Genomic DNA, 27,947 nt, shown 5'->3' on the forward strand with positions numbered 1-27,947 from the left:
ACCAAGTGTTGCTCCCATTGTGAAGGGTGATAGGTTTAATTTGAACCAAATCCCGAAGAACGATCTTGAGAGGGAACAAATGAAAAACATTCCATATGCTTCTACTGTTGGAAGCCTAATGTATGCTCAAGTCTGCACAAGACCTGACATTGCATTTGTTGTGGGAATGTTGGGACGATATCAGAGTAATCCAGGTTTAGACCACTAGAAAGCTGCAAAGAAAGTGATGAGATACCTTCAAGGAACTAAGAATTACATGCTTATGTATAGACGGACGGACAATCTGAAAATTATTGGTTACTTAGATTCGGACTTTGCTGGCTGTGTTGATTCACGCAAATCAACATCAGATTACATTTTTATGATGGCCGATGGAGCTGTATCATGGAGAAGTGCCAAGCAGACCTTGACTGCCACTTCCACTATGGAAGCCGAGTTCGTTTCTTGTTTTGAGGCTACTTCGCATGGTGTATGGCTTAAGAGTTTCATATCTGGGCTTAGAATTATGGATTATATCTCTAGGCCATTGAGAATGTATTGTGACAATTCAGCTGTTGTTTTCATGGCTAAAAACAACAAAAGTGGAAGTCGAAGTAAACATATCGACATTAAGTATTTAGCTGTAAGGGAACGTGTCAAAGAAAAGAAAGTGGTCATTGAGCACGTTAGCACTGAATTGATGATCGCTGATCCTTTGACTAAAGGCATGCCACCATTGAAATTCAAGGATCATGTAGTGAATATGGGACTTAGTTCCATTATGTAGTTTTTTCATTGTATGTACAATGTTATTTAATGAAACTCTTATGAATTGTAATGTTTTCTCATATTTATGTGCACCTTAATTTATTTTGAGAAACTTCATTTCTGTAGGACCAGAATAAACATAGGGTTTATTCATTAAGAAATGTTACCACATAAAGTATAATATTAAGAATAAAGTACATTGTAATACATGGAAGGTAATACTCGTCATTAGAGGACTTATCGCCATGATTCATGTATTTATTACTTAATACAGATCATCGATGGGTTTAAGATAAGACATTTATATTGTGGACCAAGTGGGAGAATGTTAGCCCCGATTAACCCCTATTCTCTACTACTCCTTCATTCTCGTACGCATAAAACCCCTCTTTTTCGGAGCTCTTGAGGTGGTCCATGTTTTCTTCATCACGTCTCTTAAGGCTTAGAGATGTGACCCACTAATGGTCGAAGTGTGGCAACTAATCAGATTGTGAACGAGTGCTTGATGGAAGCTTCGTTCAAGATCGGTTATTTAAGATAGGTTTTGATCCCCAAACTCCTCACTCTCTCTTAATCTCTCCTTCATTTTTACACCATCAATCAAGAGTGATTCCGAGTTTGGAAGTACCAAATCGAGATCGACAGATCTGCAGCGTAAGAGGGTGAAATCAATGGCTGGAGGTATTTATACGAATTTTGGGCATTTTCAGTTTTGATTCTCTTGATTTTATTTCCGCATTTATTTGAGAATCAATATTTCAGATTCAGATTTTAATCTTACATGATTGGCAGAAACATGTATAAAAAATAAAAAAATTTAGTTATGCGTTGCTAACAGCAACATACATTTTAATTTTTTTTTATGTCGTCGCAGTAACATGAAAAATATAAAAATTCTGAAATTTGTGTTGCTGGCAGTAATATCTATATATATATTTAATATTTTTTTTTTTTTTGAGGTGGTGTTGTGTTGACAACATGTTGCGAGAGGCATTAACATACATAAGAAAAAAAAAAGGTTTTTTTTAGTCATCAGTGTTGTTGGCAGCTACATAATTTTTTATCTAAAAATTTTTTTTAAAGAAAAAATGGACTTACTGGGTGTTGAAAGTGCCATCGATCCGCGGGGTGCGCGGATCCGCTTTTGACTCTTGAGGTTTGGGAGTCGCCACCTAGTTATTGTGGTCTAGGAACCAAACTGACTCTAATATTGATAAAAAGAACTAATCTACCACAAAAAATCTGAATTCGAGGATCATGTTACGGGGTTGGAAGGTGTTAGGCACCAACCCCGCCCGGCCAAAGCCGGTCTCTACTAACTTCCCAAATATATCACATTGCTAAAAACCTAGATAAAAATAAAAAAATTACATACCTTTCCGATAACAAGGATTTTGTTCCCTCAGATCTGACAAAAAGAGCTCCTTGTACTGTACTCCCTTGCTTCGTTCTGTCTCCGGATTTGACTTCGGATTTCCTAGATCAAGGTATCTCATTGTTTTTGGATCTGAACTCTTCAAGTTTGTTGCGGATTTGGGGGTGTTTTTGGAGGGATTTTAGGTGTTTTCTAGACTAAAATTGAAGGAGGGATGTTAGGTAAGGAGTTGGGGCTCCAAAACTAGGGTTTATGGGGGGTTAGGAGAGCTTCTAGACCTACTTCTCTTAGGGTTTATGATTTGATACGAAAATATGGTGTGAGCACCTCTATTTATAGAATTTTTTTAAGGTTGATTTGGATAGAGTTAGTGTTTAATTAGAGATCTTTTAATTAGAGTTGTGTTTTAGTTAAAATTGTTTTAGGTAGAATTGTGTTTTAATTAGAATTGTTTTAGGTAGAATTATTTTTAAGTTAGAACTCTATTAGATAAGGTTATTATTTAATTAGAATTCTATTATGACTTTTGGTCTTATTTGATTGACTTTTAATGTTTTGACTTTAGTCTTAATTGATTGACTTTTAATATTTTGACTTCAGTCTTGCTTAATTGACTTTAATTTTGACTTTAGTCTCACTTGATTGAGTTTAATACTTTGACTACAGTCTTGCTTGATTGATTTTAAATTTTTGGAGAACCCCCTTCCATTATTTCTTTAATTCTTTGGACCCCCAAATGGAGGGGTCCTTAAAGAAATATCCCACGAACCCTCAACAATTTTACCCGAAAGTCCGATTGATCGATTTTTTAATTCAAAATTTTAAATTAATTTCATCAATGTTTCACTTTAATTATTTAATATTTTATTTATAATTTCAGAATTTTTTAATTATAAAATTGTGAAATTACCGTTTTACCCCCGGAGAGGACTTTTCACGTTTTAAGTCGGTTTTTAATGTTCTAGGATGTTTTAGAATCGATTTTTCGTAAGGAATTCAATGGAAATATTATTTTGTGTTATTTATGAAATTTTTTGTGTGAAATGATTGTGAACTTTATGAGGGGCACTTTCGTAATTTTGTCAAATTCTGTTAAAATTGGTGAAATGATTTATTTGGTTCCGATTTTTATTTTATGTGTTCGAGAGAGTTTTCCTAAGCGTAACGTAGGCTCTAGGGTTGTTTTGAGGTTAGGGGTATTTTGGTAATTTGGTAATTTTTTAGTGATTTTTATCGTGAAGTTTCTTTTTGGTCTGCAAGATGATGATTTCTATGTTTCTGGGGTCGTATTTTCCTAGCATAGCGTGGTTTCTAAGATTTTGTCAATTCAAGATACCTCATCCGGATTTCTGAAACACATCTGGTAACAAAATAAAGCAATGGAATACACATCCATCATTGGGAATCATTGCAATTGGATTGACGAGTTTATTAATCAGGCGAGTGCAAAAATGGGGTCTCTACAGATGCCCCTCTTTGTCAGAGGGTTGAAGCAAACTAGATAGCAAATCTATTTTGGTAGATAGTGCGATATCTGAATGCCAAAGCTAGTGACAGTTCATTTTGCAGCCTGATTTAGCAATTCGTCGGGGTGTTCGGATCCTTGAGGGTAAAGCTCTCCCCGAATTAAAAGATTGTCAGGTCCTTGAGCGAGAGCTCTCACTGACAGTGTCAGATCCTTGAATTTTAGAGAATTCTCCCTGACTAAAAAGTGCAAGTGTGTGCACTGTGTGAAATTGAGTAAAATCTGAGTAAAACAAAACTCGAGAAAATTTGAATGATATTTGAGACAAATCTGAGCAAAAGTTGGAGAAAGTTAAATGTCCTACTCTACCTACTCTAGGTTGAAGAGTAATAAATTTATATTTTTTTGAGAGTCTTATTCTACCTACTCAGAGTGAAAGAGTAATACAAAATTTTTTTTTTGGGAAGTTCTACTCTACCTACCTGGAGTGAAAGAGTAATGAACTATTTTTGTTTTTTTTTTTTTTTTGGAAGTTCTATCTACCTAGTCGGAGTGAAAGAGTAATGAACTAAGCTTTTTAGAAGTCCTACTCTACCTGCCCAGGGTGAAAGAGTAATGAACTAATTTTTTAGGAGTCCTACTCTACCTGCCCAGGGTGAAAGAGTAATGAACTAATTTTTTTTTGGAAGTTCTACTCTACTCTACCTACTCGGAGTGAAAGAGTAATGAACTAATTTTTTTTGGGAAGTTCTACTCTACCTACCCCCGGAGTGAAAGAGTAATGAACTAAGCTTTTTCGAAGTCCTACTCTACCTGCCCAGGGTGAAAGAGTAATGAACTAATTTTTTTAGGAAGTTCTACTCTACCTACTCGGAGTGAAAGAGTAATGAACTAATTTTTTAGGAGTCCTACTCTACCTGCTAAGGGTGAAAGAGTAATGAACTAATTTTTTTTTTGGAAAGTTCTACTCTACCTACTCGGAGTGAAAGAGTAATGAACCAAGCTTTTTGAGAGTCCTACTCTACCTACCCAGGGTGAAAGAGTAATGAACTAATTATTTTGGGAAGTTCTACTCTACTTACTCGGAGTGAAAGAGTAATGAACTAATTGTTTTGGGAATCCTACTCTACCTGCCCAGTGTGAAAGAGTAATGAATTAATTATTTTGGGAAGTTCTACTCTACCTACTCGGAGTGAAAGAGTAATGAACTAATTTTTTTGGGAGTCCTACTCTACCTGCCCAGGGTGAAAGAGTAATGAACTAATTTTTTTTTTGAAGTTCTACTCTACCTACTCGGAGTGAAAGAGTAATGAACTAATTTTTTTTTTGGAAGTTCTACTCTACCTACTCAAAGTGAAAGAGTATGAACTAATTTTTTCTGGGAAGTTCTACTCTACCTACTCGGAGTGAAAGAGTAATGAACTAATTTTTTTCTTTTTTAGGAAGTTCTATTCTACCTGCCCAGGGTGCAAGAATAATGAACTAAGCTTTAAGGGAACAAATGGGGGATTAACCTCGCATTTGACTTTTTTTTTTTTAATAAAAAGTTGGATTTTATGAAGGTCTGGTAAATATTTTAACTCTCTTTGAATCTGAGGAGTTTTCAAAATTACTATCAAGAGGGTACCTTTAATGCAAAGTTAACCTTATCCTTTGGGGTTGAAATTGACCAGGCATCAGAACAAAAATGCCCCTAGTTTGACAAGGAACATTGCATTAGGGATAATTGAATATAATTTGAAAATAAATGCCCCTAGTGTAAGGGGGGAAACTGTACTCTTTAGAAAAAAGGAAGTGCCCTTGTTATGAAAGTTTGAAATCCTTGATTACCGCAAGCGCAATAAAAGTTTAACTTTTAATTTTAACTTTTTATATTGAAGATTTTGAGTCAGGCTCAAAGACATTGGAAGAAAATATTTCTTTCTTAAATTCATCATAGAATTTGTTCTTTCTCCCCGTCGGTTCGCTTAGGGACATGAAACTCTTCAGATCAATCATAGACGAGATACTTGTATCCACTGAGTCTATATTTGGTTCAAACTGGGTATTGAAACTTGATCATTCGGACTTCTGATATTTCGGCTCGGGCGACCTTTTCAGCTTCTCAACTCAACGGAGATTTTCTTTTATTTTTTGATAGCTCTAAGTTTTGCCTAGATTGCCTATCCAGGTTTTCAATCTAGCGAGCATGCTCTAGCTTTTGCCTAGATCGCCTTTTTAGGTTTTCAATCTAGCGAGCTTACAATTTTTTCTTTTTTTCCTTACTTTGATTGTTGCCAAGGTCATCCTTTCAGATCTTCAACCTTGCGAGCTTACCTTAATTTTCGCCTAAGCCGCCCTTTTTGGGTTTTCAACTTAGCAGATTTTTTTCTTCTTCTTCCCTTCTGAACTTCTGGAGTTGCTGTCTGATCATACTTTGCTATCTTCCTTGACTTCTCGCACGGTACTTAAAAGGACTTTCATGGGTAAGCTTAGGACTAGGTATAAAAAGAAAGGGATTTTGAGGCTCAAAAACCCAAATGCCCCTTGTGTGACATTTCCTTTTAAATTATTTTCTTTTTCCTTGAATTTTCTTCCCCACTTTGACAATTTTTTTTCTTTTGAATTTTTTTTTTTAGATTTTTTCTTTGTCGGGGAATCTATTTTTTTTTTTTGATATGGTCGGGCCTGAAGTAACTTCTCAGGTTGCCTACGTACCCCAGAATTTTGGGATCAGACCAAAACGTAGTTCGAATTTTTTCCCTCCCTTAGGTTAGGTGATCAGGCTAAGAAATAAAAGGCACAATTTTTCTCTTTTTGAACAGGCGCTGCAAAGGGGTTGAGAAAGGAGATAAAGAATTAGGTAATAGGAAAATTGATTCGGCCAAAAATGGCCTCCTTAAATGTAGTACCGTTTGATTTGATCAAGGTTGGTTGGTTCTGGCAACTCGATTCCATCATGATCTTGAAGCCTGACAGTTTTTCTTGGTAATATTTCCTTGATGATGTATGGACCTCCCCAATTAGGTTTGAACTTCCTCTAGGTCAAAAATAAGTACTCAATTCTCTTTGAAATCTGATGGTTAAATCCTTAACTTGTAAGTGGTGAACTTTGACCTTCGTGCGGGTGACTTTTCTCTGATAAGTTTGCACGTGGTACAAAACTCTAAGTTGTTCTTCTTCAATCAAGTTTAATTCTTCATACCGTTGGCGAACCCAATCTATTTCTAACAATTGACTTTCTTTGAAGACCTTGAGATATAGGATTTTTATTTCTACTAGTAAGATTGCTTTCATATCATACACTAGAAAATAGGGGGTGACTCTAGTGGAAGACTGTATTGAAGTAGATATGCCCCTAGTGTGAATGGTAACTTCTCTGACCAATCCTGATGTGATTGACATATTTTCCTGATGATTATTTTGAGACTCATATTAGCTGCTTGCTTCAACTGTTCCATTAATTTGAGGATGGTAGATGGATGATCTGTGATGCCGGATCTTGAACTTTGTACACAGAATAATGACCTAAGCTTTGAAGTACGAGCCATTATCAGGGATCAGTTCAAATGGTACCCCCATATCGACTGATAGTATGTGATTTGCAACTCAAGATGTAGTGAGGATAGCACTGAAACATTTTATAACATCTCTATCGATATTTTCATCTCATCAAGCGAGTATCTATTCCGTGTTGAACAACACCCAAGCTTGCACCTAACACATCCTCATCAGATCACAGAAACAAGTCTTTTGAAATTTCTGAGTAAATTCATTATCCCCTCGTGTTCCTTTAGGGATAGGAGGGTTTCTATTTGAATCTCTTTAGGAAATATTTTCTGTTCCGAGGTCAATAACCTTTGTTTTCTTGATTAAACGTTGAGCCTGACTCTTATCTTCTTTCTCAAGAAAGAAATCTATCATTGAAGCCAAATTAGTAGTTAATTCGTTAATGCGCTCGAGATATTCAAATATTTCCTTTAGCCAATCAAATTCAAAAGGGGCGACAGACACCTCTATGACTCGACAAACTAACTCGACTCGACAGAAAAAAGAGTAGACTCGATCTAAAGAAAATATGACATTGAAAAATTGGACTCGAGCTAACTCAAATAACTCATGAAAACTCAATACAACTACCTACAACGGGCTTGATTAGGACTGAGGACTGAGACATTGCTTATAACCGACAAGACTAAAGTACTATGATCTTCAGGGAATAACTGGGCGATGTTGAGAAATTCTAAAGGATTGATTTGGCGTTGACGTTCGTTCCAACTGACTGGACTAGTAACCCTAGCTAGACGGTGGACGATTGAGCTTAGACACAATGATAACCCTTAACCTCTTTGAAGGTGAATTTAACCAATTTCAGTGTCACCCCCTTGATAACATTTTAAATGAACCCTGAGATTTTGTGCACCAATCCATTAAACAATTCATTAACGTAATGATTATTCAGAAAAATAATTTTATTGCACTCTTGAAAAATATTGACAAATAATGTTTTCATTGAATAACAACTTCCACAAACATATTTCAATAATTTTCATGCAAAAATAGATCTTTTGTAAATCATTTTTTTCTGAAAAATATTTTTCTTCCTTCTCTTTTTTTAGAAAACATTTTTTTTTAGAAAACTTTTTGGGAAAGCATTTCCTTTTGGAAAATCTTATTCTTTCGGAAAATATTTTACTTTTGAAAAAAATTTCTTCTGGAAACATTTTCCTTCTTTTAAAATGGGTTTAAAATCTGAATCAGAAAAAAATTTTGAATTTCATTTTGATTCAAATGGCTCGGCCCATAATGATTGTTGGATCGGGATGGACTGGGTCATTATTGTAAAAGAATGGGTTCTTTATTGGGTTGGTGCACCCATTTTAATTTTTAAAAATAAATTTTTGATCCTTGAGGACAATCATACACCTTGATCTCATCATTCACATCACTCACATACATTCATCAATCACATGCATTCATTCAATAAACAACCCGGGAACACCCACGATAAGTTCGAGTCGTGACCTACTGGGAAGGTTTCTAGACTCTAAGCTTAGTACGTGCAATGCATTTTTATCTGGCCACCCTTGCCCAAGCACACCTATATACCTTTCGATATGTGGTGACTTGGTTTGATATACCGTATAGGTGATAATCTAAAACCTCAATTCACTTCTCTGAAGTAAAAAACAACCAGTTTGATCTCCAGTTGAGAGGTGGCGCACAATGCTGAGCAAGGGCCCACTTAAATACCTCTCGTCTAGAATAGACGTAGTCTATCCCCCTCGTACAGTAGGGTACAGCGGAGCAAGATCTTGCTTAGGCACCGGTTTTGACCAAGAAGTGCAATTGATATACTTAGACTATCTTTTATACCTACGAGTACGAGTCAAGAGTTGTAGCTTTCATAAATGGTTTGGCATCCCACGAGGGGACCGACCACGTACTAATACTACGTTGGCAATCGGGACATGTGACTGTGTGGCTTACAATAGGTCAAAGGCTCAGGTCGCTCCAGCCTGGGTGCATCAACATACTTCTCAGAATCACCTGATCAGATGGTATTGATGCCCCCAGTTTGATATACCCTAAGGTACGTGACTGGAGTTGTGGGTTTCATGAATGACATCGCATCTCCGAAGAGACCGGGCTACGCACTAGTGCCACGTTGGCTAAATGGGACGTGTAAGTGAGTAAAACAGTAAACGTGCATGTGGTGTGTGCAAAACAGGGTGGGGTGTGCCCGGGACCTTTTTCAAACAAATGGGCCCATGGATCCAATCAAACCAATCATACATTTAATCAAAACCAAAATCATTCAAATCATATGAATATTCAATTAAGATCACATTATTCCCATCACATAAGCACATTAACATTACGATCAACATCAATCATGTATTTTAAGCAAGATCATGGTAAATTAATCAATAAATATGGCATATGATAATGATCAAACAAACATTGCAATAGGCATAATTTTTATAATTTTTAAGGTCCAATCAATGATCACTTTTGGGTGATCCAAAATAAATCGAGATTCCAATAGGTGTTACATTGATGATAGAATGACAATGGTTGAGATGAGCTCACTCTCAAGAACATTAATTGTGCCAACATTAGATAAATTAAGATTTTCTGTGAATTAAGAAAATACAATCTGAACTTGCATCGATGATATCTAAGGCTCTCGATAACGAAATCGAGTGAACTCAAGTTCTAAATTAATCTACTCGATGAGATCTACATTTTATTAATAGGTGTCCAGACTTAGTTCTCATCAGAATGTTCTGTAAAAACGTTTTAACGTTGCTGTCCCAAATTTCATTCAGAAATAATTCTAGATTTACAGATTGAACTTGCATCGATGATATCTAAGGCTTCCGATAACGAAATTGAGTGAACTCAGATTCTAAATTAATCTACTCGACAAGATCTATGTTTTATTAAAGGCTCCTAGACTTAATTCTCACTAGAATATTCTCTAAAAAATTTTTAACATTGCTGTCCCAACTTTCATTCAGAAATAATTCCAGATTTACAGATTGAACTTGCATCGATGATATCTAAGGCTTCCGATAACGAAATTGAGTGAACTCAGATTCTAAATTAATCTACTCGACGAGATCTATATTTTATTAAGAGGCTCCCAGACTTAATTCTCACTAGAATATTCTCTAAAAACGTTTTAATATTTCTATCCAACCTTCATCATTCCATCATTTTCATAGGTCAAATTGAATCTTTCATTATTTAGGGGTCATCAAAAAGTGATCCTTAATTGGAAAAAAAAATGCAATACCCAAAATCAACTACAATCAAGACAAAAAATAAATAAATAGAAAAAATAAATAAAATAAATCCAACTAAATAATATAAAAAATCTAGGTCATCTTGGCAATGCTCTCATACTTGGGGTTTTTCAAGTTTTATCCTCAATAGTCCCTAGTGGATTCGCCACTGAAAGCGCCCTCGATCCGCGGGGTGCACGGATCCGCTTTTGACTCTTGAGGTTTGGGAGTCGCCACCTAGTTATTATGGTCTAGGAACCAAACTGACTTTAACATGGATAAAAAGAACTAATCTACCACAAAAAATCTGAATTCGGGGATCATGTTACGGGGTTTGAAGGTGTTAGGCACCAACCCCGCCCGGCCAAAGCCGGTCTCTACTAACTTCCCAAATATATCACATTGCTAAAAACCTAGATAAAAATAAAAAAATTACATACCTTTCTGATAACAAGGATTTTGTTCCCTCAGATCTGACAAAAAGAGCTCCTTGTACTGTACTCCCTTGCTTCGTTCTGTCTCCGGATTTGACTTCAGATCTCCTAGATCAAGGTATCTCCTTGTTTTTGGATCTGAACTCTTCAAGTTTGTTGTGGATTGGGGGTGTTTTTGGAGGGATTTTAGGTGTTTTCTAGACTAAAATTGAAGGAGGGATGTTAGGTAAGGAGTTGGGGCTCCAAAACTAGGGTTTATGGGGGGCTAGGAGAGCTTCTAGACCTACTTCTCTTAGGGTTTATGATTTGATACGAAAATATGGTGTGAGCACCTCTATTTATAGAATTTTTTTAAGGTTGATTTGGATAGAGTTAGTGTTTAATTAGAGATCTTTTAATTAGAGTTGTGTTTTAGTTAAAATTGTTTTAGGTAGAATTGTGTTTTAATTAGAATTGTTTTAGGTAGAATTGTTTTTAAGTTAGAACTCTATTAGATAGAGTTATTATTTAATTAGAATTCTATTATGACTTTTGGTCTTATTTGATTGACTTTTAATGTTTTGACTTTAGTCTTAATTGATTGACTTTTAATATTTTGACTTCAGTCTTGCTTAATTGACTTTAATTTTGACTTTAGTCTCACTTGATTGAGTTTAATACTTTGACTACAGTCTTGCTTGATTGATTTTAAATTTTTGGAGAACCCCCTTCCATTATTTCTTTAATTCTTTGGACCCCCAAATGGAGGGGTCCTTAAAGAAATATCCCACGAACCCTCAACAATTTTACCCGAAAGTCCGATTGATCGATTTTTTAATTCAAAATTTTAAATTAATTTCATCAATGTTTCACTTTAATTATTTAATATTTTATTTATTAATTTCAAATTTTTTAATTATGAAAATTGCCAAATTACCGTTTTACCCCCAAAGAGGACTTTTCACGTTTTAAGTCGGTTTTTAATGTTCTAGGATGTTTTAGAATCGATTTTTCGTAAGGAATTCAATGGAAATATTATTTTTGTGTATTTATGAAATTTTTTGTGTGAAATGATTGTGAACTTTATGAGGGGCATTTTTTCATAATTTGTGTCAAATTCTGTTAAAATTGGTGTGAATGAAATGATTTATTGGTTCCGATTTGTTATTTTATGTGTTCGAGAGAGTTTTCCTAAGCATAACGTAGGCTCTAGGGTTGTTTTGAGGTTAGGGGTATTTTGATAATTTGATAATTTTTTAGTGATTTTTATCGTGAAGTTTCTTTTTGGTCTGCAAGATGATGATTTCTATGTTTCTGGGGTCGTATTTTCTTAGCATAGCGTGGTTTCTAAGGTTTTGTCAATTCGAGATACCTCATCCGGATTTCTGAAACATATCTGGTAACAAAATAAAGCAATGGAATACACATCCATCATTGGGAATCATTGTAATTGGATTGACGAGTTGATTAATCAGGCGAGTGCAAAAATGGGGTGTCTACAGGTGTAATGGTGTTAAAGAGAAAATTTATTTTTTCCATTTGTCACACCAGCTTTCGCCGTTAGCACACCACATTTGGACGCTTGTTAATTCTGTTTTGATTGCAAATGTATAAGTTGGTGAGGCGGTAGAATTTTTTGTTTAGGAATTTTGTTTTATGTTTCCTTAATGATTATTAATATTTTTGAAAAATTATATATATATAAAGAAAGAACTTCCCTTTCTTTAAAAAAAATCAATTTGCTAAAAAAAAATAAGAGGTCATCATTCTCCATCTCTACAACCATCATTCTATTGTCAATTCAGTATTTATTGGAATCTTGATTTACTATGGGTCGCCCAAAAACGACCCTTGATTGGACCATAGAAAAAAAAATCATTTTGCTTGGATTAAAAATAAAAATTATTTTTGCTTGTTTCAATGTTGGATCTGATTATTATTCTTTGTGTTATACCCATCTATGATGCCATGATCTCGATAGATATATTTTTGATGTGCTTGCTTTGATCTTGATCTTAATGCTATGAATTTTTTACTCTCTGATTAGTAATTATGTGGCATTCATATGTTGATGGTTTGATGGTTTGATCTAGCCCACGGGCCCATTTATCTGAAAAATGCCTCGGACACACCCCACCCTATTTTGCACACTTCCATGTCCCTTATAGCCAACGCGGCACTAGTGCGTGGACTGGTCTCCTCATGAGATGCGACGTCATTCATGAAAATCACAACTCCAGTCATGTACCTTTATGGTATATAAAATTAAGGCATCAGTACCGTTTGATCAAGTGACTCTGAAAGGTATATCGATGCACCCATGCTGGAGCGACCTGAACATTTTGTCCTACTGTAAGCCGCAAAGTCACATGTCCCGATTGCCAACGTAGTATTAGTACGTGGTCAGTCCCCTCGTGGGATGCTAAACCATTTATGAAAGGTACAACCTAGACTAGTACTTATACGGTGTATCAAAGCTAATCTAAGTTTCACCAATGGCATTTCTTGGTCAAAATCAGTGCCTAAGCGAGATCCTGTCCCACTGTACTTCGTGTACTAAGGGGATAGACGACGTCTATCCCCCTTGCTCAGCATCGTGCGCCACCTCTCAATTGGGGATTAAATTGGCTGATTTCAACTCAGAGATTTGGGTAGGAGTCTTAGATTATTACTTTGAATACCTACGATATATCAAATTAAGTCACCACTTACTGTCTAATTGAGTACAATCGAGAGGTATATATGTGCACTTGGGCAAAGGTGCTAGATAAATTACATTGCACATTGTAAACCTAGAGTTTAAGAGCCTTCCTATAAGTCACGACCCGAACCGACTATGGGTGTTCCTAGGTTGCTTTGTTTGATCCAACCAAAAGGTAAGTGGGTGGACCGGTCCACACCGCTCCAATCAAACCCGCAATACCGATCAAACCTAGTAGACTTAACTAATGAAACATGCCGATCAATATCAAATAGTTAGTCCAATTGGTAAATGGATCTTATGGATCAACACATGAACCAATTGAATTAATTGACTTAAAAAAATAGTTGATGAAGTGATTCAAGTAGAATATATAGATCCATTGGGTCAAATCAGCCCAAACTCAAATGGGTACACAGTCCCAATTACCTTGTATCAGCCAATTTAATTCAATGGACTGAACATTTCATATTTAACAAGATCAAAATCAATAAAAAATCATATTAAGGGATGTACTGACTAGTACAATCTGGATCTTATCTTTAGAAAATCGTACAACCCATAATCATGATTCGAAAATTTCTAAGATTCCTGATCAACTGGTAAATCATCTTCATGTAAGGTTTTTTGTTCGAAATATTTCATCGGTTAGAATCTAGGGGTTAACTTTACCAATGCTATCAAGAAATCGACCTTTGATGGGATTCTAGGGTTATCATTGCGCCCAAACTCAAACGTCTATCTCCTAGCTGGAGTAGTAAGTCCAGTCGGTTAGAATGAACATCAGTATCAAGTCAACAGTCGAAAATGGCTTCAAAGTCTAAACTTATAGAGATTCGTAAAATTCTAGCAGTCTTCGTTACGGATATAAACAGTATAAAAGGAAAAGTGAAGGCCTTAGAACAGATTTCAAAATAAATAAGCAATCCCCTTGACGACCCAAAAGAAAAGAAAACAGAAGGAAATACAATAAGAAATGCACAAAAAGTCTTTGAACTTGATGGGGATGAAGAAGCCATCAATGAAAATCTTGTGTTAGCCAATATGATGTCTCAATTGGAGTTAGCTTTGAAGAGCATAAAGGGCATTGATGAAATTGCAGTAGGTGTTGAGGCTCTGAATCGTATCCCTAGGATTTATTTGCCAAAGAAGTTTGTAATGCCTGAAATGGACAAGTTCAATGGAGTGGGTTGTGCAAGAACACACCTTTAGGTATACGTCACTAACATGTGCACCATCGGTTTCAACGATGAATAGGTGACATTACTATTTCAACGAACTCTATGAGGAGCAGCACTATAATGGCTAATGTCTCAAGATCCAGCTACAATAGGTACATGGGAAAATATGTCAAAAGCTTTTTAGCACCAGTACAGATATAGTACCGAGATTGAAACTTCAAGAAGTGATTTGAAGTTAACTAAACAGAAGAATGGAGAAACATTTACTGACTTCATCAACCATTAGAGGGCCAAAGCTACACAAATGTGGGACAAACCTTCAGAAAAGAACAAGTGGCTATCATATTAAAAAACCTCTCACAAGGTTATGCTCAGCATCCAGTCTCTCAATACCTTCCTATATTCGAGTCTTTATTGCAAACAAGTAGCCAACTAGAAAATGCCTTCGCTTCTAAGGTCCTTTCCAATCCTTTTGACAATAAGCTCAAAAAGTCCTTCACCAACTCTAAGCCTAGCCCTGATCACACCTATGTAACCAATACATTTGTTACACCCATCCAATCTATTACCCTACCTAGTAACCAAGTTAACCCTAGTCGACCTCGACCACTTAGGAAATTCACTAATCTTGAGATGTCTTTGAACATTGTATTTCAGAAACTATTAAGTAAAGGGCTCATTGCACCTCTCCAATCTTGACCTTTACCAAAACTCATTCCCCACTTCTCATAATCCCAACCTATTTTGTGAGTTTCACCAAAATCCTGATCATCCTACTGGTCGTTGTGTCGTCCTTTGTCGCACAGTTCAAGACCTCATTGACAAAAAAAAGTTATTGTCCCTACCCCTGAGCAGCCAAATGTTACCTCCAACCCTCTACCCATTGACCAACCTCCTTAGACTTTGAACATGATATCCAACACTCAACTCTCGTTTGACTCAGTCCTTTTCATTCGCTTAGTCAATCATAAGCCTCCCAGCCCCCCTCTTACTAGAGTGACGGTCCCTAATGAGGTTCTTGCCGCCAAATGCAACCTTGGCAAAAGGAGAAGAAGTAAATCTAAATAAGACAAAAAATCTGAAGAAAAAGACTCAGTCCTATTGCTTGGAAATGATGTTCCGAGTTCTCAGTCTGTAATCAAGCCCGTTGTGGGTAATTGTCTATAGTTTTGTATGAGTCTTGAGTCCAATTGTTTTTTATCAATTCAGCAATCAAGTATGAATTTTTTTTTATCTCTTTTTAGTACGTTAGTTAATCAAGTTTGCAATGGCATTAGTCGCCCCATTTGAATTCAATTGAATAAATGAAATTTTTGAATACTTCGAGTGCATTAATGAATTAACGAATACACTAGTTTCAAGGAGAAAATCCTCTAATAAGGAACTCCTTCCTCAATGAGAAGATAAATGTCTTGCTCGACCTCTAATCGAGGAAGCGAAGGTCATTGACTTTGGAACAAAAATAATTCTCAAGAAATTCAGATTGGATCTAACTTATCCCTAGAGAAACACAAAGAGATGATGAATTTATTCAGAAAATTTAAAAGACTTGCTTACATGGTCCTATGAGGAAATGTTGGTTAAGCTTGGGTGTTGCTCAACACAAAATATATACTTGTCTTACATGTACAAACCATAATGGACTCACATAATCAGATGAGAAGTTAGGAAATATAACAACGCTGGACTTCTCAACATAATAGAACTCCCAAAATAAATTACTATTCTCAGACTACTAGAGCAATTAAAGTGGCTAGCAAAGATCTTGAAACCATCATCATAAAAGGGGTGTCAGTCATACTAAGATTGGTTTAAGAAATTATCTTTCGCACCCTTCGTATGTCAAACTTTGACTCGATCTCCAACGAAAGTTGTAGTGCTTGTTGCTATGTGATATGAAAGAAAAGTCAATTATTATAAGCAGATTATAGTAGATTGGGTCTGTCAGAAGTATGTATGTACCATGTACGAGCCTATTAGAGAAGAGTTGCTCACATATTTGACAAGAAGGTCAAAGTTTGCCACTTGCAAGTCGGGGATTTGGTATTTAAATAATCGAGCACTAGTATTTGACCTTCTAAGGAAATTCAAACCTAATGTCATTTCCTCATCAAAGAAATACTACGTGGAAAAGCCGTCAGACTTCAATTGAACTACCAAAATCAACAAATCTTGACCAGATCAAACGATACTACATTTAAGGAGGCCATCTTTGGTCGAATCAATTTTCCTATTACCTAGTTTAACATCTCCTTTCTTAGCCCTTTGCAATTAAAAAAAAAAAAAACTTTTTTTCTTTCTCAACCCGGTCACCCAACCTAGGGGAGGGAAAATTCGAATTACGTTTTTGGTCTGATCCCAAAATTCTAGGATACATAAGCAACCTAAGAAGTTACTCTAGGTTCGACCACATCAAAATAAAATATATATATATTCCTCACAAAGAAAAATAATTTAAGAAATATATATTGTCAAAATGGGGAAGAAAATTCAAAGAAAAAGAAAAAAATTAAAATAAATGCCACACAAAGGGCATCCGGGTTTTTGAGCCTCAAGCTTCCTTTCTTTTTTTGTCCAATCCTAAGCTTACCCATGAAAGTCCTCCTAAGTACGGTGCAAAAAGTCAAGGAAGGTAGCAAAGAATGATCAGACAATAACTCTAGAAATTCAAAAGGGAAGAAAAAAAATTGAACCTACTAGGTTGAAAACCCGAAAGGGCGACTTAGGAAAAAATTAAAGCAAGCTCGCAATGTTGAAAATCCGAAATGATGACCTTGACAACAATCAGAGTAAAGAAAAAAGAAAAAATTCTGTTAGGTTGTAAATCCGAAAAGGTGACCTAGGTAAAAATAAAGGCGAGTTTGCAAGGTTGAAAATTTGAAAGGACGACCTTGACAATAATCAGAGCAAAAATAAAAAAATTGTAAGCTTGCTAGATTGAAAACTTGAAAAAGCGATCTGGGCGAAAGCTAGAGCACGCTTGCTAAATTGAAAACCTGAAAAGGCAATCTAGGCAAAAGTTAGAGCAACCAAAAATAAAAGAAAATCTCTATTGAGTTGAAAAACTAAAAGGCGATCTAAGCTGAAACATTAGAAGTCCAAATGATTAAGTTTCAATACCCAATTTGAACAAAATATAGACTCAGTGGATACAAGTATCTCGTCTATGATTGATCTGAAGAGCTTCATGTCTCTAAGAGAGCCGATAGGGAGAAAGAACAGATTTTATGATGAATTTCAAAAAGAAATATTTGGTTCCAATTTCTTTGAGCCGGACTAAAAATCTTCAATGTAAAAAGTCAAAATTAAAAGTTAAACATTTATTGCGCTTGCGGTAATCAAAGATTTCAAACCTTCAAAACAAGGGACATTTTCCTTTTCTAAAGCGTGTAGTTTTCTCCTTTACACTAGGGGCAGTCTTTTTTAAATTGAGTTCAACTATTCTCAGTGCAATGTTTTCTATCAAACTAGAGGCATTTGGTTCTGAAGCTTAATTAACCTCAAAGGATAAGGTTAACCCTAAATTAAAAGATTACCTTCTTGATAACAATTTGTTGAAAACCCCAGAGGTTAAAAAGAAGGTTAAAATGTTGACCTGACCTACATAAAATCCATCTCTTTATAAAAAAAATGCGGTGCTAATCCCCTGTTGGTTTCTCCAAAAATTAGTTCATTACTCTTTCACCTCAAGAAGCTAGAGTAGGACTCCTAGAAAATTATTTCATTACTCTCTCACCCAACGTAGGTAGAGTAAGACTCCTAAAAAATTAGTTCATTACTCTTTTACCCTGAGTAGGTAGAGTAGATCTCCCAAAAAATTACTTTATTACTCTTTCACCTCGAATAGGTAGAGTAGGACTCCCAAAAAATTAGTTCATTACTTTTTCATCCCGAGTAGGTAGAGTAGGACTCCTAGAAGATTAGTCCATTACTCTTTCACCCCGAGTAGGTAGAGTAGGACTCCTCAAAAAATTAGTTTATTACTCTTTTACCCCGAGTAGGTAGAGTAGGACTCCCAAGAAATAAGTTCATTACTTTTTCACCCAGGGTAGGTAGAGTAGGACTCCTAGAAAATAAATTCATTACTCTTTTACCTAGGGTAGGTAGAGTAGGACATTCCACTTTTGCTCAGATTTTTCTCAGACTTTATTGAAATCTTTCTCGAGTTCTTATTTGTTTAAACTAAAATTTTTTCTCAAGTTTTTTTCATGAATGCACAAAATAGAGGATCACTTTTTCAAAATCATCATTACACTAGTGCATACACTTGCACATTTGTTTCATTAGTTAGGGAGAATTTTCTAAAATTTAAGGATCTGACATCGTCAGTGAGAGCTCACGCTCAAGGACCTGACAATTTTTTAGTTTGGGGAGAATTTTACCTTCAAAGATCCGAACGTCCTGACGAATTGTTAAATCAGGCTGTAAAATGAACTGTCACTAACTTTGATATTTGGATATCGCACTATCTACCAAAATAGATTTGCTATTTAGTTTGCTTTTACCCTCTGCCAAAGAGGGGCATCTGTAAACATCCCATTTTCGCACTTACCTGATTAATCAACTAGTCAACCCGATTCTGACGGTTCCCAATGATGGATGAATATTCCAATGTTTTATTTTATTACTAAATATGTTTAGAAATTCGAATGAGGTATCTAAAGCAAAAAAACTTTAGAAACCACGCTATGCTGGGAAAATATAATCCCAAAAACATAGAAATCATCATTTTACGATAAAAAAAAGCTTTACGAGAAAAAATCACCAAAAAATTACTAGATTACCAAAATACCCCTAACATCAAAACATTCCTAGAGCCTATGCTATGCTTAGGAAAATCCTTTCGAACACATAAAATAGCAAATTAATATCAAATAAACTGTTTCGCTAATTTTCACGAAATTCGATAAAATTACGAAAATACCTCTCATAGGGTCCTCGAACACTTCACTCCAAAAACCCATAAATGACGTAAACCGATACTTCCATTGAATTCCTTATGAAAACCTAATTTCAAAATATTCCAAAACATCAAAAAATGACCTCCCAACCCAAAAACCCTCTTTAAGAGCAAAACGATAATTTTTCAATCTTAAAAATTTAAAATTTCAAAATTAATAGTTAAAATATTAATGAATGTAAAGTAAAACCTTAATAAATTAAATTTAAAATTTAAAACAAATAAAATTAATTAATTAAATCCACAGGCAAAATTTTAAGTGGTGGCCCACTTATTCAAGTGGGGCCCAACTAATATTTATTATAAGGCCCCTCTATTTGGAGTCCCAAAGAATTAAAAATTTAATCAGGGGGGTTCTCTAAAAAAACTAAAAAATATTCTTTCATTGTACGTAAGAATTGAAACCCTAATTTAAAATCTTAAGTAACATTATCTTAAAGAGACTTAGTCAAATTGAAAGACTCTAAAAAAACTCTATAAATAGGGGCCTCCACAACCCAATCTGACAGGTCAAGAAAATCCTAGGAAAGAAAGGCCAAAACTCCCCCCAGCTTTCCCAAAATCTTAAATTTGAACTCCCAAGTCCCTAACTAAATCCAAACCCAAGTTTTTGCTCAAAAAATACCTAGAAACCTTCTAAAAAAACATTTGAAAATTCAAAAAATACTCAGATCTGGGAGGAGAATACTTTGTCTGGGAGACCAGAAGTGGATTTAACGAACGAGAAAAAACAGGAAAACTCACACAAGGACACTTTCCACCGGTGCTGAGGGAACCAATTGTTGCAATCAGCCGGGTAAGTCAGATTTTATTTTATTGTACTTTTTTAGGTCATTTTTTTAGCAATACAATTTTTGGGAATGTAGAGATTGGCATTTGCCAGGCAGGGTTGGTGCCTAACACTTTCCAATCCCATAATATGATCTCGAGACCTGTTCTTTTCATAGATCAATGTTTTTTTATTTATTAAGAATCAATATTTCGGTTCCTAGACCATAATAACTAAGTGGTGACTCCCAAAGACCAAATAGTGGATCTGCAACCCGTGGATCAAGGGCGCTCTCATCAGGTTAATCCACATGACTCATGAAAACTCAATACAAGTACCTACAACGGGCTTGATTATGGATTGAAGATTTGGGATAGTGCTTACAACCAATAGGATTGAGGCACAGTGATCTTCAGGAAATAACTGTGTAATTTTGAGAAATTTTAGGGTTATTTATAACGATTCACTTGGTGTTGATGTTCGTTTTAACTGACCAAACTAATGTCCCTAACAAAATGGTGAACGATTGAGCTTAGGTACAATAATAACCATGTAACCCCATCAAAGGTGAATTATCAATTTCAGTGTTACCCTTTGATAACATTTTAATGAATCCTGAGATTTTATTGAATTTTGTGCACCAATGCATTAAACAATTCGTTCATGCAATGATTATTTTAAAAAGAAAAATAATTTTATTGAATTATTGAAAATCATTGATAAATAATATTTTCATTGCATAACAACTTTCAACAAATCTGATTTAAACTTTTTTTTGCAAATCATTTTTTTCTTTTCTTTTCCTTTCGAAATTTTTTTCCTTCTTTTGAAATGGTCAGGACCCGAATTAGAAAAAAAATTTGAATACCACTTTGATTTGAATGATCCGACCCATCGTGATTGTTGGATCGGGATGGACTAGGTCATTATGAATCATTGCCACATTTAAAATGGATTCGTTATTGGATTAGTGCACCTAGTGATATGACCTCTTGAGTGTACTCAATTAAACGATACGTGGTGAATTGGTTTGATATATCATATAGGTGATAATCTAAGACTCCAACCCAAATCTTTGAAGTAAAAAACAATCTGTTTAATCCCCAGTTGAGAGGTGGCGTATGATGCTGAGCAAAGGCACTCTTAAGTCACCTCTCGTCTAAAATATACGTCATTTATCACCTTAGTACACGAGGTACATCGGGGAAAGATCTCGCTTAGGCACTGATTTTGACCAAGAAGTGCAACTGGTGTAACTTAGATTAGCTTTGCCTAGGATTGGTAATCGGGACATGTGACTTTGCAGCTTATAATAGGATAAAAGCTTAGGTCGTTCCATCATGGGTGCATCGATATACCTTTCAGTGTTACCTGATCGAACGGTACTGATGCCCCAGTTTTATATACCATAAAGGTACATGGCTAGAGTTGCGATTTTCATACATGACGTCTCATCTCATGAGGAAACTGGGCCATATACTAGTGCCATGTTGGCTAGAAGGGACATGCAAGCGTGCAATGCAACAAAATAAACGTGCTAGTGGTGTGTGCAAAATAGGGTGAGGTGTGCTTGGGGCGTTTTTAGATAAAAGGGCCCGTGGGCCAAATCAAGTCATTAACATATGGATATCAAATAAATATTGATCAAGAAATATAAAAATATCCATAACATCCAGTTTGAGATCAAAGTATGCACATCATAGAAATATATCAATCAGATCATGACATATTAGATAGACAATCAATCAAGGTAGTGCAAAATAGAACAATAATGATTGATCAAGATAACACATCAATAACCAACTATTAAGATAGGCACAAAAAACTCTTTTTATTTTATTTTTATCCTATCAATGGTCACTTTGGACGACCAAAAATGATTCGAAATTTCAAAGAATATCAAATTAAGCATAGCACGATAGTTGTTGAGATAAGGGGTCATGACCTTTCTTTTTTTTTTTTTAGAAAAGAAACTAAAGAAACCTATTATTAATTATTACTAAATAAATTAAACAAATTGATTTAAAAAAAAATTGTTACTAACTTTTAAAGAAATCTAAAAAGAACTGCCCAAAATAAAATTCTATTGCCACACCAATTTATAAGTTTGAAAACAATACCAACATTTTGATGATGTGCTATATGTAAAAATCGGTGTGACACTAGAAGTTCATAAAGAGACCAACCCAAAAAAAAAACTCCTGTAAATTTTTTTTAGAATCCTCAATGCCGCATAATCAATGATGGTGTTCAGCTCGATGAACCCCTTTAAACCAATGAATCCATTTCCATTAACACATATTTGTGATCTCCGATCTGAGTTCCTGAATCTAAATCTGAAAAAAGAAATTGAAAATGATCAAAATGGGGTTTCTATTTTTAACTTTGAAGGATTTTAAAATTGATATGTCCCAAAAGTTTCGGTGAAGGTGAAAGAGAATTATTTTTAACCACTGCTGAAATTCAGCAAACTTAAACCATGGGGTCACCAAAGAATCTCAAAATACATTCCACATGAGAAATGGAGAAAGTTGGAATCGCTCTGAAGCTTCATCTTCGTCTAAAACGAAAATCACAAAACCCAAAATATCCATAGATTCATGGATGAAATTACGAAGGAAGAAACGATTTGATGCCTTATCTTTGACTAAAAAAACGACAATGATTTTTTTGGTTGCAACACCATGTCAACATTAACCACGCCAGGTACCTCATCGATCTCCATCGTTAGATCGACTACCTATGGTTTTTATTTGGGATTATGTTCAATAAAGAGATAGAGAGAGAGAGAGAGAGAGAGAGAGAGAGAGACGTCTCTCCACTTGCTGCCCCCTTCTGCTCATGTGAGAAGAAGATAGAAAAAGAAAAAACTGCTTTTTGTTAACAACACACCATGCACAATGGTGCTATTTTTTTTTCAATTTTTTTTTGTGATTTTTTTTTTAAGTCTTTTCTCATCACGCACAAAGTAAATTTTTTTTATCAGCATACTATGTATAGCAACACTGATTAAAAAAAATTTATTTTTTATTTATAAAAAAAATCATTCATGGCTCCTCATCCCAACCACTATCTTTCCATTCTCAGCTCATTAATCTTTGAAATCTTGAATTATTTAGGGTCATCAAAAGTGACCCTCAATTGGATCGTAAAAGAAATAAAAAATATCATACTCAAAATTCAAACAAATGATCCACAATCATGCCAAAAGAAAAATAAACAAAAAAAAAATTAAAAGAAACTAGGTCGATTTCGCAATGCACAAAAATTTGAGATTTTTCAAGTTTGATCCTCGAATTATCCTTAAGTGCCCTCAATCCACGAGTTGCGGATCTGCTTTTTGGTGTTGGGGAGTCGCCACCCAGTTATTATGGTCTAGGAACTGAAACATTGACTCTAAATAGATAAAAAATTGATTTAAAAAAAAAACGGGTCTGGGGATCACATTATGGGATTGGAAGGTGTTAGGCACTAATCCCACCGGTAATTGCCAGTCTCTATTTTTCTCAAAAATTACATTGCTAAAAAATGACCTAAACAATAAAATAAATATAAAAAAAAGTTTACCTAGGGTGATTGTGACAACCGATTCCCTCAATACTAGTAGACTGCGTTCCTTGTATGATCCTTTCTATTTTTATCTCTGTCACCAAATTAGCTTTCGATCTTCGAGATAAGGTTTTTTCCTCCTAGATCTGAGTATTTGTGCGATGTTCTAGGTATTTTGAGAGTTTGGGGTGCTAGGTAGGGATTGGAGACTTCAAATTTAAGGTTTTGAAAAGGCTGGGGAGAGTTTTTGATCTCTCTTTTCTAAAGTTTTTCTTGACCTGCGAGATTAGGTTATTGAGACTCCTATTTATATATTTTTTTTGAAGTCTTTCAGTTTGACTAAGTCTCTTTAAGATAAGGTTAATTAGGATTTTGAATTAGGATTATCATTCTTACGTACAATGAAAGAATATATTTTAATTTTTTTTTAGAACCCCCTTAATTATATTTTAATTCTTTGAGACCCCAAATGGAGGGGTCTTCTAATAAATATTAGGTGGGCCCTACTTAAATAAATTGGCCACCACTTAAAATTATTTGATTTTATTTGTTTAAAATTTTAAATTAAATTATTAAGATTTTACTGTACATTTATTAATATTTTAATTATTAATTTAGAAATTTTAAATTTTTAGGGTTGGAAGATTATCGTTTTGCATTCAAAGAGACCTTTTGCATTTTGAAGTCTTTTTTCAATATTTTAGGATGTTTTGAAATCAATTTTTCATAAAAAATTCAATGGAAGTATTGATTTGTGTCATTTATGAGTTTTTAACGTGAAATGGTCGTGGACCCTATGAGGGTATTTTCGTAATTTTGTCAAATTTGGTAAAAATTGGCGAAACAGTTTATTTAATTTTTATTTATTATTTTATGTGTTCAAAAGGGTTTTCCTAATCGTAATGTGGGCTCTAAGGGATGTTTTGATGCTAAGGGTATTTTGCTTTTTCTCATAAAGCTTATTTTTGTCTGAAAAATGATGATTTTTATGTTTTGAGTCATATTTTCCTAGCGTAGTGTGGTTTCTAAAGTTTTGCTTATTTGAAATACCTCATCCGAATTTCTGAAACATTTCTAGCAACAAAGAAAAAACATTAGAATATTCATCCATTATTGGGAACCGTCACAATCGGGTTGATGAGTTGATTAATTAGGCGAGTGTGAAAATGGGGTGTCTACAATATGCCAAAATAGCTTATAAAAAAGAAATGACTTAACAAACTAAAAACAGTTGTTCATTTGGTTGGGTTATGTTCGACTTTAAGGCATTTTGTTGTATTTACTCGTTTGATGATCTAAACAGAAAGAAGGCACATATAAGGGGAAGAAATTTAATGCTATCTACCACTTCTTTGGCTACTAAGCTTGGGGATCTTTACCATCAAAATTTGATTGTGACTATGCCTATGTAGGTTTTCATTACTGGTGCTTTCCTGTTCATTGTTGTTCATTTGTTTCTGGGATCCATACCCTAGAATGACAAAACTATATTCATGCAGGCTCTTGGGCACATTGTCTGTCACATTCTAGTAGCTGGTTTGAATGGTTACTTGGCAACTGTAACCAACCTGAAAAATCCTGTGAACAAGTGGAAATGTGGTGTTGCTTCAATAATGGCAGGATCTATTGTATTCTCCATTTTATACTTTTATTATCAAATGTTTAGTTGTGGATTTTAACGTGTTTGGTTAATCTTTAGGCAATGATGACTGTAAAGCGGTGGTCACATGGTCCAAGGACCTCCGTGATTGGAAAATCCACTATTCATTCTGCTACTGTGGATTTGAGAGGCAAAGCATACGAGTATGTCTCTATTTCCATGACTTAATTTTGAATGGATGCTTACTTCTTGAAGACTGGAGAAAACAACAGGTTTAATTTGAATTAGAAGCTTGATTTTGTATGATGCAACCACTGGTTCAATTATGAAGTTTGAGTACCAGAAAAAGATAAATGCTTGAAAACGTATCAATTCCATCTCCTAGGTATATCCATTTTGATTTGGGCATCAATATGAGTAATCATGAATCTACGGTCACGCATTAATAGATATTTGGGACCTAAAAATCAAATCCTTTTTAAAAAAATAAATAAATATCAAAAGTTCAGTAACTTATATAACATAAATATTCTCATTTATTAACAACTAATGGTTTAAAATGGGCATGCACGTCACAACTTGAATTTATTAAGCTCATGTGCCACCCGTATACTCAAGGTTCAACTAAGTGTGCCTATGCAAGCGAAGACATCTTTGCTGAGACATGGAGACAATTGGAAACCTTTGGTTAAATGCTCTTCTAAGCCGATTCATATATTTGTGCTTGATAATAGTTTTCTTTTTGTATGATGGATTATAAAAAATTTATAAATGTTACATTAACAACAGTTTCCCTATCATTTTGGTTCTAATGAAACAATTGGGAGGCTATTGGTACAGGTTGCTGAGACAAAATGCTACGAAATTCTTGATAGATGATGTCTATAGAAACCCTAGGCCTCTTCAATTTGAAGGTCCCGGTGCCGATTCCAAAATAGTGACTCTATGTGTTGAGGACCAAGACTACATGGGCCGAATTAAGAAGCCACAGGAATATCTTGACCAGGTGCTCTGGTTTCCACCTTTTCCACTCCAATTTGCAATAATATATAGTATATGTTTTATATACAATCATTCAGTTCTCTTCATTAACAACTTTCATAGAATATCACTATAGATTGGGGTTTTATATTGACTATATCCTTGCATTTTTTCATTCACTACTCTTTTTTTTTTTCATTAGTTATCAATGCTATTGACTACAAAATTGTACACCTTTTCACTACTCTAAATATGTTTTAATTTAAACAAGATTCAGAGTTCTGTTAAGTGGAGCTTTATTGAAAAACTCATATTTCTGTACCAACCACTTTTATTTTTTATTTACTTGTACCTTTTTTTTAAAAAAATTCTTGTCCTTATGTTAAACCTTTTTTTTTCCTTTTACGTATGGCAGGTGAGAAACATTGTGAAGCTAGGTTGCTCATAGGATGTACTGAAAGCAACTCTAAGCACTATGGCATCTGTGACAGATGTTCTCTCTTTAATGTCGACACCTTCATTTAGTGGTCAGGGACCCATCTAAAATTATATTTAGGACTTGTCCATCTTTCTTAGCTGGTAACTTCATTAAATGGAGTTACTGATCATTAGTTGTGAAAGACTTGGTAATTCTATGAATTATGACTCATTATACCTTTTTTCGTGTATAAATGAATGTGATAGAGAACCTCAATGTTCTTTATTTGGGTCTATTTTGACTGCGGGTAATAAGTGCATAGAAAAAAAAATTTAATTTGTTTTAAACGTTTAGATATCGATTTATGACCACTTTAGATATCGGTTTGTAACCGATGTCTAAAGTCTTAGACTTTGGACATCAATCTAATAGACATCGCATTTTAAAGCGATGTACAAATGTATTTTTTTGGGTTAGTGCTTTCTTTGTTTTAAAAATGCAGATTTGGAACGGTTGTATGCTGTTCCAAATTCTAGTTTTGGAACGGTTTTTAACCGTTCCACATTCTGAGATCTAGAACGCCTTGCACCCTTTTAAATTCATTAACGACACCTCGATCAAAGACGGTAACCATTTCAAATGTCTTAGGAACGGTTATAAACCATTCCTAATTTCCATTTTTTGTTGTAGTGCATAAACATGAATTAATTAAATCCTAGCTACTACAAGTCTCTTCCTTCTATAACCCATAACATTGGATGAAATCTAACAAGAATTTCTGAACATATATAATATAAATTGTTTGTATGTATCAACACATTGGGTTTATGGATTCAACATGTGAAACATTTCGATCACAATGTGAAAAAAACCTATATTTGACAGCCCAAGGCCATCAAATTTCATAAAATTCGACAGGCCAAGGGTTTTTTTTCCGTCAATTTTTTCATTGTCGAATTTTTTTTTTCCGATGGGTTGAAACCGGCAAATTAATGGAGGATCGAAGAAATTTGATAGC

At 34.8% G+C, this 27,947-nt stretch overlaps 1 pseudogene; it reads left to right on the top strand.

The window, feature by feature from the left end:
• The first annotated feature begins 226 nt into the window (after window positions 1-226).
• LOC147381523 (pyrophosphate--fructose 6-phosphate 1-phosphotransferase subunit alpha-like) lies at window positions 227-27,499 on the top strand (annotated as a pseudogene).
• Window positions 27,500-27,947: the final 448 nt, after the last annotated feature.

This window comes from Akebia trifoliata, unplaced genomic scaffold, assembly GCF_017979445.1.
Source record: "Akebia trifoliata isolate Shusen 1 unplaced genomic scaffold, ASM1797944v1 Contig00378, whole genome shotgun sequence".
NCBI classification, from domain to species: Eukaryota; Viridiplantae; Streptophyta; class Magnoliopsida; order Ranunculales; family Lardizabalaceae; genus Akebia; species Akebia trifoliata.